The sequence below is a fragment of the Aythya ferina genome (assembly GCF_964211825.1).
Source record: "Aythya ferina genome assembly, chromosome: W".
Taxonomy (NCBI): Eukaryota; Metazoa; Chordata; class Aves; order Anseriformes; family Anatidae; genus Aythya; species Aythya ferina.
In genome coordinates this window covers 3393687-3408104 of record NC_140313.1, presented here as the reverse complement: position 1 = coordinate 3408104, position 14418 = coordinate 3393687, and the positions used below count along the sequence as shown (strand labels likewise).

Below are 14418 nucleotides of genomic sequence, written 5' to 3'. Positions count from 1 at the left end.
AGGTAACTAATGTGTGTGGCTTGTGATTGAGAGAAAGGACAGACCTATAGCGAATTGCAGTGCTCCCAAGGGGGGGGTTGTTATAGTAGTAGTGCACATCTTATTCTTTGTATTGATAATAATTTGGAAACCTAAGATTTAAAGATAATGACAGGGAAAAATTGATTACTAATTTTGTTTTTAGTGATTCTAGGCCTCAGAGAAGGCCTCGGTCAATTGGCAACTTGGAAAAGGCATGACCAGATAATAGCAAAAACGGGATACCCCATCAAAATATGGGTGACTGTGATAGGGGGTTATGTACCACAAGCTGTCATGTTTGATGATTGTGAGGTGTTAGCTTGGGGAGATTTAAATTCCCCATGGCAACTGAGCAGAGAGAACAAATAACTAGGAGAGACCGAACAGCTAGATTGAGAATGGCTGTATGGAAACAATCCTTCATTGCCATCAGAGAAAGGGAGAAACTCAAGGAGAAAACAGGAGAGAAAACAGGAGGCCCTCTGAAATGTGGCAGTTCAAACATCTGAGATTGAAACAGGGTATGGGGATGTGAATGCCTGGATAGAATGGGTCAAATACTCTGTCCAGAGTCTCAACCATAGCAATTGCTGTGCTTGTGCCTCGGGAAGACCGATTGCTCAGATAGTGCCCTTCCCATAGGGGTGGACCAAGGATTCCCAGGGGATGTGATGTATGATTGCATTGTACCAAGAGAAGACTGCCTGGGGAAATGAGGCCTGTAAGTCTCTCTCTTTGCTGTTCCTTGCATGATAGCAATATTGCGGTTCCCCCTGCATTCTCTACAGTTATAGGTAACCATACATCTTGCCTCTCATGGCAGAGTGTGAGTGCTACCTAGAATCTGGGAAAATTTGCCTTGTGCTACCAAGGACTTGATGGGAAACTGCTCAAGACTTGAGATCCCCAGGGCAGATCTCTGGTGGTACTGTGGAGGGAAGATCTTACGGTCCACCCTACCATCTAATTGGGGAGGCACTTGTGCACTTGTTCAATTAGCTATACACTTCAACCTGGCATTTAAAAAAGAAACATCACTAATACCTAGAAGAAGGAAAAGAAGCTTAGGAGTATCATTCAGTGACAGAGTATACATAGATTCTATTGGGGTACCTAGAGGATTTCCCGATGAACAGAAAGCCAGGAATCAAATTACTGCAGGGTTTGAGTCACTGTTCTGGTGGGTAACAATCAATAAGAATGTGGATTGGATTAATTGTATGTATTATAATCAGCAGAGATTCATAAATTATGCAAGAGATGTGATAAAAAGAATTGCTGAGCAACTAGATACCACCAGAAAAATGTCTTGGGAAAAGAGAATAGCATTAGATATGATGCTTGTGGCGGAAGGAGGTGTGTGTGTGATACTGGGGACCATTGTTGCACTTTTATACCCAACAATACTGCCCCAGATGGCTCAGTAACTAGAGCATTGCAAGGGCTTACCACCCTTGCCAGTGAATTGGCAGAAAAAGTAGGCATATTTACATCCTTGATTGTAGTTGTAGGAGTTTTGACAGCCATTGGTTGCTGCATTATCCCCTGTGTAAAAGGACTAGTACAGTGGTTAACTGAAATCGAACTATTGAAACAAATGACCATGGAGCCACCACCTTACTCAGATAAGGTGATAATGAGGGGATGGAAAGCAAAGAAAGTGAAGAAGAAGAAGATATCTACCAAATTATACCTTAGAGAAAACTTTTGCAAAAATCAACAGTTTATAAAGAAGAAAAGGGGGGAATTGTGGGAATAGAAATGTTGTTTTTGTAGAGTTACACTGTTTGGGGGAAAGTAATGTGGTACTGAGATATGCTTACAGTGATAAGAAAGCTTAGCAGGCGACCTTGTAAAATGCAGACAAACAGGCTCCTTAGGACAATTAGGTGAAAATCACAGTGTTAAATCAAGTCAGATAAGTGAAGAAACATTACCACTTCAAGCAGTAAAAAGGTCAAAAGAAATCTGAAATTTAACAGGCCAGCAACTGAAGGCCATGCATTGATTGTGAAGCATTGGATAGATTGTGAACCTGGATTACGCACTCAGTGGGGAAACAGGGGAGGGTCCTGTCATCAAAAAGTATATAAACTGTGTTTTGGAACTAGTAGATGCGCACTCTCCTGCTTGTGGGGCGCCCACCACTGCAATCGCAAATAAATTGCTACTTCACTGAGATCCTCACCTGAGCCTAAGTTATTGGCTACGGAGTGTTTCTCACATTGTGCAATTGTATTTTTAAACAGGCTATTGTTTGCTTTAGTTTCAAAGCATGTTCTATTTGCTGCTGAAATGTACCTTAATGCTCTGACAGTACATGGGGCTTTCTTTGTATATTCATTGCAAGAGGGGATTAAAATTAGCTTCTCGTTTAGGAGAGGCTATTTCTCTTCTTAATAACTTCTCACCACAGGATCATAACCAGAGTTCAGGTCCAAAAGCTAAGCCTTCTGCAGGAATGCAGCATTTGTGCTGTATTAAATCATCCCTTCCTCCAGGATAGGAAGGATAGGAGCCCATCTATGATGGGCTGTCATATAAACTGATATTTAATTTTCTGATTCAAAGCAATCAGTTAGCAATTGGCCAAAAAAGCTGAGCTAACTTCCCCAAACTCATCCTATAATGCCAGGCAAGTCTGGTAAGGAAAAGCAAAGTGAGAGACCAGCAAGGTAGGAAAAGGCCTAGTTAAAAACATTCTCAGGAATGTGAGAAAATGCTGGAAACTACTTTTGTGACATGACTGAATAATAGGGGTTTACCAGACTGCTGGCTGGGGAACCTGAATAATGAATTCGTTTTGCTTCTGCTTCCCCTGGGGTGTGTGAAATGTGCCGATATATTTTTCTCTTGCAGATTTTATTCCCCTTGGAGACAAAAGCACCTGTTGCTTGTTGTGGGAAAGCTATGTGCCTACCCAGGTGTGCAAGTGTGATATGGGCCAACTCTGTCCTTACTGCAGGGGTAAGAGCAAGGAGATGTGTCCAAGGCCGCCTTTTCTGACAGCAGCAGAGATGCCTAGATACTGTGGTAATGCGTGTGGCTGAGGAACCTGCAGAGAAGAGTTTATACTCATACAAACCATGCCCAGCGCTGCTCCTGATGACAGCAGAGGTAAATAAAAGCTCATTGAAGTTGGCAGGGGAAGGACCAGACCTATAACTCTCTTTGGCATTGTGGGAATAAAAATGTTATTTTTGCAGTTACATTGTTTAAAGATAAGGAACCTGGTATTGAGATATGCTTGCAGTGATAAGAAAGCTTAACAGACAACCTTGTAAAATGCAGACAACCAGACTCCTTAGAACAATTAGGTGAAAATCACGGTGTCAAGTCAAGTCAGATAAGTGAAGAAACATTACCACTTCAAGCAGTAAAAATGTCAAAAGAAATCTGAAATTTAACAGGCCGGCAACTGAAGGCCATGCATTGTCTGTGAAGCATCAGATAGGTTGTGAACCTGGATTACCCATTCAGTGGGGAAACAGGGGAGGGTCCCGGTCATCGAGAAATGAAGTATATAAACCGTACTGTGTGACTAGTTGGCGCGCTCCTACTTGTGGGAGGCCCACCATTGCAATCGCTACTTCACTGTAGCCTAAGTTATTGGCTATGGAGTGTTTCTCACAACATGAGCAACGAAGAGACTGATACAGTGTCAAAGTCAAAATCTTAAATCACAGTAATTTCTCATGACTGGAACTTGCAAATGTTGTGGCTATCCTTGTCTCCAGAAAATAAATAAATAAATAAATAAATAAAAGGCTGGTATTTTGCAGGCCATGTGAATGGTGCTATTCAAACATAGAGGAATAAAGTGGGGTTTTATGGAGGCAAAGATTTACAACCCTAAATACAAAACAGCTTCCACCCATCTACACCAGGAGCTCTAGTGGCTGACCACAAATATGCAGTGCTGTTACAATATGCAAGTTATACAAGTTGCCAGTACTTCAAGATGCTGTATAATTCACAAAAAGCACCTGACTCAGAAACAAGGTTACAGATTTCATTTTCTGTCAAGACACTTCAGGCTTGCCTGAGCCTTTTAAATGTACTGCTGCTCTCTGATTCCTATTGATTACTCACTACAAGCACTAAATGCTGTTTTCCAATTCAGATTACTCGTTCAGTTGATGAATATGGGCTTTAGCAAAGTCTTCTTCCTTCAGTAGGTCTCCCCATGACTATTTTTCTGCTCTTACTGAGTGATAATTCAATGTGTGAGGTTGGATGATAAGACTTCTCCTATTTAACCCCTTCTTTCACTTACTTAGTGGCTTGGAGCAAATATTCCTAAAGCAATAGCACTGCAGGAATACAGTGTCATTGTCACATCCATGCCTGTGTCCCCAGACAAATTTCTTAATCATGAATCAACAGTTCAGCTCCCTCTTGGATGCTATGAATCCTGAGTCCCTGGTGGCCAAAAAGCAAAAAATGGGAGGGAGAACAGGAGCTCTATCCAGCTCTGGGGTGACAGGACAAGCTCCTGGAAGATGGTAGAGATGTGTATAAGTCATTTCAGGCTTGGAGGCAAGGAAAAACAGTAACCAAGTCTTAAAAGTATTATGAACTGCTGCTATGTCCACCATCAACCAAAGGAGCTGTTTGGGTACCAGTCTCCTGAAGTAATTCTGAGCAGCCTTGCACACCAACCATGAGGTCCATGAGAATGGTGGGCTTTCAGTGCCCATTTTCTGCTTGGTGTTTCCTTCTGGCCTAGCAGGTAAAGTTGGTGAACTCCATTTATAGGTAGCGAGCTCTTTTCCAGCTCATTTAATTTTAGCTTCCAGATATTTGTTTTAAGGCCAGAGCTCCAAATGGTAAGTGTTATAAATGAAGACTCAACTTAATCTGAATTTTGTAATATTTATAAAACAAATATTTCTAAAAGGCAAGTAAACAGCGCTGGGTGCGCGGGGAGTCTACGCTCCACCAACATGCACACACAAACATTAAACTTTCTAAATATATAAAACATTGCTTTTACATACTAAACCCGAGTACGCCTATACATATGTACAATCAGAAAAGGTAATAAACAATCCTTTAAGTTCCATGACTTAACAGTCTCCATTTTCCATTCCTTTTCTTGACTACACACAAGTCTCCATTTTCCATTCCTTTTGAACAATATGTCTCGCTTTAAGTTGTCAAGCAACTCGGTCTTCAGGCCTTATGTATCCCGTTCTTCCCGGATCGAAGAAAAGCATATCCATCTCCTTTTCAAGGCCAATAGGGTCTGGGTCAAAAGGCACGTCCAGGTCACCAGGGGGTTGTAACAGCAAAAGCCTTCGATGGCTGTAGCAGCAGAGGGGCCCATGGCGTAGCAGTCGGATCAGTAAAGGAGCCCACAGCTCCCTCACTGTCTGGCAAGCCACACGTTTGTGATTGTGGCTCCACATGGCTCTTTAAGGCCTCAGAGATTGCTCGCCAGGTGCCGAGCAAACCCACTGCAACCTTGTCGTTTTTAGTTGCAGAGTCCCACACCTTGACCTCAATTTGGTCCCATATTTCAGGATCATAAACTATCTGATTGTTAATAAAGGGAATAAGCTGTAAGGTTACCAGGACAGTCTTTGTTTCTAAGGACATATGATTCCCCATAATGCGCAACTGCTTACCAGCGAGGGGCGGTTTTGTGCACAGGTCCGCTTCTCTCAGCTTGAGCTTCTTTCCAGCCCTGGTGTGCCTATTTCCAGCGACTTTCTGTACAAGCTTCTTTGAGCGGTTTGCTGAGTTTGGCCGAACTTATCTTCATACCAGCAAGGCTAGTAGAAATGGAGGTGAGACAGCTTCAACCAAATCTGAGTTCCTGCTGGCTTTTCACTAATTTTCCAGACAGATGCTTCCTGTGCACGACAGAACATAGGAGGCTGGGAGGGTATGAAGCAGCCGGTATGTGCCTTTAACATTAAAAAGCATGCTCAATTAGGAGTCTGAAGGTCCTGTCTGATCATTAGTACGGCTGTTGTGTTGGGTAATCTACCTAGCTTCACGCTCGAGTGGAGCAAACTTTTGTTTCAGTGGAGAGCTTGGAGAGCACAGGCATCTATGCGTTCAGCCTGATGCACTGGGGATTGTGGCTGCACCACTTCCTTGTAAGCCAATCCTGGACATTGTGTTGGAAGAGGAAAGTGTGGAGTGACACACACGTCTGTGCGTGTGTGTGTATGTGGGGAGGGGTCCAGGATCCTTTCAATACCCATATACACCTCTGAATAGCAGGAGGTGCAATGTAGAATTGTTACCTGTTCAACTGGCTGGATGTGTCTGGTTCCTTTGTGACAAGGGAAAATAGTGTTATAAATGAAGTCTCAACTCAATCTGAATTTAGTAATATTTATAAAAGAAATATTCATAAAAAGTATAAAAGGCAAGTAAACAGTGCTGGGTGCGCGGGGAGTCTACGCTCCACCAACACGCACACATGGACATCAAACATTCTAAACATATAGAACATCGCTTTTACATATTAAACCCGAGTACGTCTATACATATGTACAATCAGAAAAGGTAACAAACAATCCTTTAAGTTTCTCCATTTTCCATTCCTTTTCTTGACTACACACAAGTCTCCATTTTCCATTCCTTTTGAACAATATGTCATGCTTTAAGTTGTCAAGCAACTCGGTCTTCAGGCCTTATGTATCCCGTTCTTCCCGGATCGAAGAAAAGCATATCCATCTCCTTTTCAAGGCCAATAGGGTCTGGGTCAAAAGGCACATCCAGGTCAACAGGGGGCGTAACAGCAAAAGCTTTCGATGGCTGTAGCAGCAGAGGGGCCCATGGCCACAGCTCTCTCACTGTCTGGCAAGCCACACATTTGTGATTGTGGCCCCACATGGCTCTTTAAGGCCTCAGAGATTGCTCACCAGGTGCCGAGCAATCCCACTGCAACCTTGTCTGATTGTTAAAAAGGACAACAAGCTGTAAGCTTGTAAGCATGTGAAGCAGAATGAACTTACATGAATGTGTCTATGTAAAACATCAGAGCTGAATAAAGCATTACAATCATACCTCTGGATCCAGTATTTAAGAAAATCATAACCAGTTTTAATTACAATTTCCCATTTTTTGTTTTTAAATGGAATTCTGAGCAGCTTTTTGGTACACATTGCTATGTGTGGCATTATTTTTGTCTACACTCTATCCTAACCAGAAACATTAAAAAATAGCATATATTTTGGTCTCCTGCAGAGGGGCAGTTGTGTGCACGGGTCTGCTTCTCTCAGCTCGAGCTTCTTTCCAGCTCCGGTGCGCCTATTTCCAGCGACTTTCTGTACGAGCTTTTTGAGCAGTTTGCTGAGTCTGGCCTAACCTATCTTCATGAGGTGATCAATATGCCTGTTCCTGTCCTGGTCTCCGTTCTGCCATCCTGTTCCTCTTCACTCCTTCTTTCTACTTCTTTATTGATGACATAACTTCATCGTGTTGCCCTTTTTTTTTTTTTTTCGAAGACAGGATCCCCTCTTATACCCTTCTCTCCACAGCAGTCCTTTTCAAAACAACTTTTCATTGGTCAAACAACTTTGTATATAACAGCAACGGCAAACCCCCAGAAACTTCCATGCCTTAAGGGCTGGAGAACAAGCAACCCTGAGACTGCATGGAGTCTTCCTGAATCACCCTTCTTTGTTCCCTCTAAACTCTTTTACATTCCTGATGGCCTCATCATTAAGAGTCTAATGTTATATCAACCACGGGGCTTGCCGACTCCCATGGCCACATTCCCACATCTCCCCCTTCTTTATTAATATCAACCATTTTCTCGACACGAATTACCACTCCATATATAACAAGACCAAGTCCTGAACACAGCTCAGAGCATCATTCAGCTCTGGGACATCGGCATACATCTATTTAACACTGAAACTGTCCCGAACTTACACCTCTGACAGAGAGCATTTGGCAGCTGGGAGCGTGCCTCCCCTTGGAGAGATTTCAGGGCGCTCTTTGGTAGGGTCTTTGCCTGCATGCTGAGGAGTGCTGTATAGAAAGGGAGGTAGATTGTGTGCTGTGGCTATGCCGATGCCGACAAGGGCTGTGCTCCCTGGGGAGATTTGGAGCACATGTGTGTGAGTGGTAGTTTTACTCATGTGGGCAGCCAAGTTCCACCACGGCCAGTCTCTCACTCCCCCTCCTCCAAGGGAAAAGGGGAGAAAATACGATACAAAAAAAAGACTCTTCACATAAATAGGGGTCAGATAGCTAAGTCATCCAGCTCCCAACTTGGGAGAGTTGTGCATGACAATATATTTACCCAAAGCACCTCATTTTTGCTGACCCAGCCAAATTTGTGGAGATTAGCAAGGTACGTCTAATTGTGAGAACTCTCAATAAGAGTGGGCATACAAATCTGTCCTCCAAGGTCCCTCCAGGACCAGGTTTTAAGCACCCATGTAGCTGCATTTTCTTCTGTTTTGCTGCTCTGGGTGCTGCTCTGTCTCTTTGGCATGATTGAGAGCTGGCACAAACCCTGCGAGGCAGTGGTTTTAAGCTCTCCTGAAGGCCTGACCAGAGACAGAAGTGGTATGCAGTACAGTACAGACACGATGTTTGTGTATCTTTTCCGAGGATGCAGCATTTAACTTTTAACATAGAAGCTCCTACAACAAGCAGTCAGTGCACTGCCTGCACAGCAATGCAGGGTTAATGTGAGAAACAAAGTTGTGTTTTTGCAATAGAAGGTGTTTTTGCTTTGGAAAATTCCACTAACCTTGCATATTCAAAAGTGATTGTGTGGCATAGCAGTGTGGAGTATGTTAAGCAGAAAAGGGGAAAGTCCCACTGTCCCAAAATAAGGAGGTTAGCTAAGAAAAAAAGGATGAGCAGTGCGAAATCAGTAAAAACAAAAATCACAGGCCCTCTAGTCACGAGAGGAGAAGGAAAAAAAAGGAAAAGGAGAAATTAATGGTTGGTCAAATCAAATTGTACATATATGGTATAGAAGTGTGTCGAGTTGCTTGTGAACCTGTAGTACTCAGCCAATGAGGAAACAGGGGAGGTGATCAGGCGTCAGGTAATGGGGAATAAAAGGTTATGATAAACTTTTACTGTGTGTTCCTGCTTTCAGGACACCTGCCATTGCAATCGCAAATAAAATAGCTTCACAGAAGGTCCTTTCTGAAGAAAATTATTGAGATTTTTCTCACACTGACTCCTGGGGAATGCTCTCCTGAAGTGCTGGCTCCACAAGTTAGAGAGGTGTGGTGCAATTGCCTAAAGTAACTAGGAAAATAAAACTAACATTCACATTTTAAATAAAATGTACAGCATTGAAGAGGCTTTCAGGGTAGGGCATAGCTGCATTACCTGAGCGTTCCCTAGGCTTCCAACCTTAGATGCTATCGTGCTGGGGAAACTTGGTGTGCTAGCTCTAAGGAACAGTACGGAGCATAGAGTGGAGAGGAGACACCATGGCTAGGATCTGTAACCAGGTGGGGACTCTATTGTTCTTGTGCACACCGAGACCGATAAGCTGCACTTTTTGCCACCCTGAGCCAAGGACCTGTCATGTTTTGACAAATGCTGTACCCTAGTGTATTTTGCTCATTATAATATCATTATAATACCAAAACACACCTCCATCCCAAAAGCTACCTGCCTCCAAGGTGCGACCACCCCTCACTGAGCATGCGCTCTGAATTTTGCAGAGCCTATACCTTTAAATGGAGACCAGAAAACTTTTCACCAATCATAACTAAGATATGCTTGACTAGAGTCACTCAAGCTCCACCTAAAAGATAGAAAATAATATAAATTGGCCCAAGAGAGAGGGGATGTGAGGGAAGATACCACCGTCAGGGGAGATACCGTCCCAAGGGAATACAACATCCTTAGGACCTCCTGACTCCTGGGATCAGTTGACAGGCTGAGCTTCTCTTCCCCCCCCCATTGGGACACCTTTGGGTGAGATTTGAACACTTGGGTATACTGTATGTCACCATGGAAACTTAGAAATCTCTATAGAGTCTTTGTGCCTTTTAACACATTAATTTCCAGGCTGCGCACCTGTGTATTTCATGCATACTAGCTTGCTTTTGCAGACAGTCACTATCGCTGGCAATCCAAAGAACCTGTGCACTTGTTGCTGTAATAAATTGTGCATTGTTCCTAGCCGTGATAGTTCTCATTGAACGTGACTAGAGTAAGGGTGGTTATATGTTATTGGTGAATCCATGACCGTGGTAGTTCAGTACCCTGAATACGACCGGACCCATAACAGTTAATCGGCTATACCCCTTAATGCGACAAGAGGTTTCTGTTTGGCCAGGCTGATGTTCCTATTTGCATTTCCCTTCAGAAAACACACACTAAACTAAGTGCCATGCTTTTCCTTATGTTACAAATGAGGTCTCAACTCAATCTGAATTTTGTAATATTTATAAAACAAATATTTATTAAAGGTATAAAAGGCAAGTAAACAGCGCTGGGTGTGCGGGGAGTCTACACTCCACCAACATGCACATACAAACATCAAACATTCTAAATATACAGAACATTGCTTTGCATACTAAACCCGAGTATGCCTATACATATGTACAATCAGGAAAGGTAACAAACAATCCTTTAAGTTCCATGACTTAACAGTCTCCATTTTCCATTCCTTTTGAACAATATGTCTCGCTTAGTTGTCAAGCAACTTGGTCTTCAGGCCTTATGTATCCCGTTCTTCCCGGATCGAAGAAAAGCATATCCATCTCCTTTTCAAGGCCAATAGGATCTGGGTCAAAAGGCACATCCAGGTCAGCAGGGGGCATAACAGCAAAAGCCTTCGATGGCTGTAGCAGCAGAGGGGCCCATGGCGTAGCAGTCGGATCAGTAAAGGAGCCCACAGCTCCCTCACTGTCTGGCAAGCCACACATTTGTGATTGTGCCCCCTGATTAAGGAGGTATTGAGGAGGCATTGGGGAGGCAAGGACAATCCCCAGACAAGGACTGTATATCTCGAAATAAGACACTGGAACTCATGATAAGGAAGCGGCAGACAGACAGAGAAACAAATGTAAGGACTATAAATCTCAAAACTGGACATTGGAATTCATTATAAAGATACAGCAAATGGAAGAATTGGCAACAACCAGCTCTCGCAATTAAGAAACATGCCAATTCAGCAGATTCCTGACCAAAGGTGAAAAGTACACTGTGAGGAAGACTCGGGGTCTTCCTCCCAAAGACCCCTGCCCACAATTCTTGGGAGGCTCTACGCAGGCGCAAGGTGCCAAAAGGCTAATTAGCATGAGAAGCGAGGGAAGGCGGGGATAGGTAATGAATATGTATAGGCGCTTGTAGAATATTGATAGATTGATTGTATAAATTCAAGACTGCTTTCTGCTTTGGATATGCCCGATAGGTGGAGAGATCCCCCGTGCATCCAGCGCTGCAATAAAGAATATACCACTTAAAGGAATTTCGGCTTCGATCTTTGAATCACCCCACATGGCTCTTTAAGGCCTCAGAGATTGCTCGCCAGGTGCCGAGCAAACCCACTGCAACCTCGTCGTTTTTAGTTGCAGAGTCCCACACCTTGACCGCAGTTTGGTCCCATATTTCAGGATCATAAACTGTCTGATTGTTAAAAAGGAGAATAAGCTGTAAGGTTACCAGGACAGTCTTTGTTCCTAAGGACGTATGATTCCCCATAATGCACAACTGCTTACCAGCGAGGGGCAGTTGTGTGCACAGGTCCGCTTCTCTCCAGCTCCAGCGTGCCTCTTTCCAGCGACTTTCAGTATGAGCTTCTTTGAGCAGTTTGCTGAGTCTGTCCGAACCTATCTTCATGAGGCAATGAAAATGCCTGTTCCCATCCTGGTCTCCATTCTGCCAGCCTGTTCTTCTTCACTTCTTTTTTCCTGCTTCTTTATTGATGATGTAACTTCATCGTGTTGCCTTCCTTTTTTCTTTTTTTTTTTATCTTGAGGGCAGGCTCCCCTCTTATACCCTTCTCTCCACAGCAGTCCTTTTCAAAACAACTTTTCATTGGTCAAACAACTTTGAATGTAACAACAACAGCAAACACCCAGAAACTTCCATGCCTTAATCCTGCTGGAGAACAAGAGACCAGCTGGAGAACAAGAAACCCTGAGACTGCATGGAGTCTCCTGAATCACCCTTCTTTGTTCCCTCTAAACTCTTTTATATTCCTGATGGCCTCATCATTAAGAGTCTAATGTTATCTCAACCACAGGGCTTTCCAACCCCCATGGCCACATTCCCACATCTCCCCCTTCTTTATTAATATCAACCATTTTCTCGACACGAATTACCACTCCATATATAACACTGAGCACACAGGAGGACAGGTAAATGGCTGCTCCAGTCCCGACCAAAGCTAGAATCCACTCACACCACAAGCGTTTCCAAAATTGGCTTTATGTTCCAATAGCATGCCCCTGTACACTAGACGCATTGTCCCAGCCCCAAAGCTCATTTATCTGACCTTCACGTGATTATAGGAAAGAATGACTTCTCTGTTTATATCCATTATTGGGCTCTGACATGAAGGAGAGCTGGGTATCCAGTGCAACTAGCTATCTAGCAAATGAAACCTTATAGCTGTAAATATTAGGGAAATAATTTACTGTTTTGAATTGATTAAGGAGGTATTGGGGAGGCATTGGGGAGACATTGGGGAGGCAAGGACAATCTCCAGACATGGACTGTATATCTCGAAACAAGACACTGAAACTCATGATAAGGAAGCGGCAGACGGACAGAGAAACAAACGTAAGGACTATAAATCTCAAAACTGGACATTGGAATTCATTATAAAGATACAACAAACGGAAGAATTGGCAACAACCAGCTCTCGCAATTAAGAAACATGCCAATTCAGCAGATTCCTGACCAAAGGTGAAAAGTACACTGTGAGGAAGACTCGGGGTCTTCCTCCCAGAGACCCCTGCCCACGTCCCAAAGACCCCTGCCCACAATTCTTGGAAGGCTCTACGCAGGCGCAAGGTGCCAAAAGGCTAATTAGCATGAGAAGCGAGGGAAGGCGGGGATAGGTAATGCATATGTATAGGTGCTTGTAGAATATTGATAGATTGATTGTATAAATTCAAGACTGCTTTTTGCTTTGGGTATGCACGATAGGTGGAGAGATCCCCCGTGCATCCAGCGCTGCAATAAAGAATATACCACTTAAAGGAATTTCGGCTTCGATCTTTGAATCAATCTGGCACCCCAGATGGGATGACCTCTCTGCCGGACCGCAGGACCCGCTGGGGACAGGACTCCCTAGGGTACCCCCGGGATTTCCCGGAGGGACTCCTCGACTCACCGGATCACTGCGGAGGCAGACAAGGACCCCATCATTGTAAGTGAGTATATTCTTTATTCTGGTTTGGTTTTCTGGTAGACCGGTCATCTGGGACTGTCCAGTAAGTCGGAAGGTGACTTCTGCAGGACAGTATTTGGTATATACTTTGTGGTTAGTACCACAAGTATATCTGGGGACCTTGGGGTCCATCTGTATCTGGAACTGTCTGTAAGTCAGAAGGTGATCTTCTGCGAGGCAGTGTTTGGTATATACTTTGTGGTAAGCACCATAAGTATATTTGGGGACCTTAAGGAAAGAGCTCGCTTTAAGGTCCATCTGGAATTGTGTTGTCTATTTCGGTTTTCTGACTCATGGAGCATGGTATTTAACTCTGGTTATTGTTACTGCGATTTTGGCTATTTTCCTGGTGGTAATAGTAGGTTCATGGCGTTGTTGTAAGAAAGATATCGTTACGGTGTTACACAGTTCGGTTTTCTGACTTATCGCATGTGGAATTTGACTCTGACTATTGTTATTGTGATTTTGGCAATATTGCTGGTAATAGTAGTTTTGTGACATCTCTACTGAAAGATATTGCGTGCCCGTATTTTTGTGAGTGATACATTTTGTGATACGCTTTTGTAAGTAACATGTGTATTCTGAAAGTGTAAACTGGAAAATGGGGGGGCAAACAAGCAGTGAAATTTTAAAGAAAAGTGTGTTAGGATGTGTTTTAAGTCACTGGAAGGATATTGGAGGATCTGCCGGTGGAAGTGTGAACAGGAAAACATTGATAAAATATCGTAATCAGTGGTGGCCGCTTTATAAGCTGGAATGTGGAGAAAAGTGGCCCCTAAATGGAACTTTAAACTATAATATTTTGCTACAGTTAATGTTGTTTTTTGAGAAGCAGAACAGGATGAAATGTTGTATACTGATGTTTCAGCATCTTGGTGGGAAAAGGTACGGAATTAAGTTGGCCCCTGACTGAGCCTTTGATGATGGCATTAGAGAAGTACAGGCTGGAGAAAGATAAAGGAAGTGTTAAAAGGGTTGTTGAAAGTGTTAAAGGTGTTTGAAGTTGAATGAGCAGGGAAAGAGGATGTAGGAATGTTAATAGTTCTGCC

The 14418-nt window shown here is 43.4% G+C and overlaps 1 protein-coding gene and 1 long non-coding RNA gene across 3 annotated transcripts in view; one reads left to right on the top strand and one right to left on the bottom strand.

Moving 5' to 3' along the window:
* Window positions 1–14418, top strand: part of LOC311426422 — a 566016-nt gene that overhangs the window by 120991 nt on the left and 430607 nt on the right. The gene's annotated exons all lie outside the window — the stretch shown is intronic.
* The window catches only part of LOC311426336 (protein FAM219A-like), a 135929-nt gene that overhangs the window by 22029 nt on the left and 99482 nt on the right, over window positions 1–14418 (bottom strand). The gene's annotated exons all lie outside the window — the stretch shown is intronic.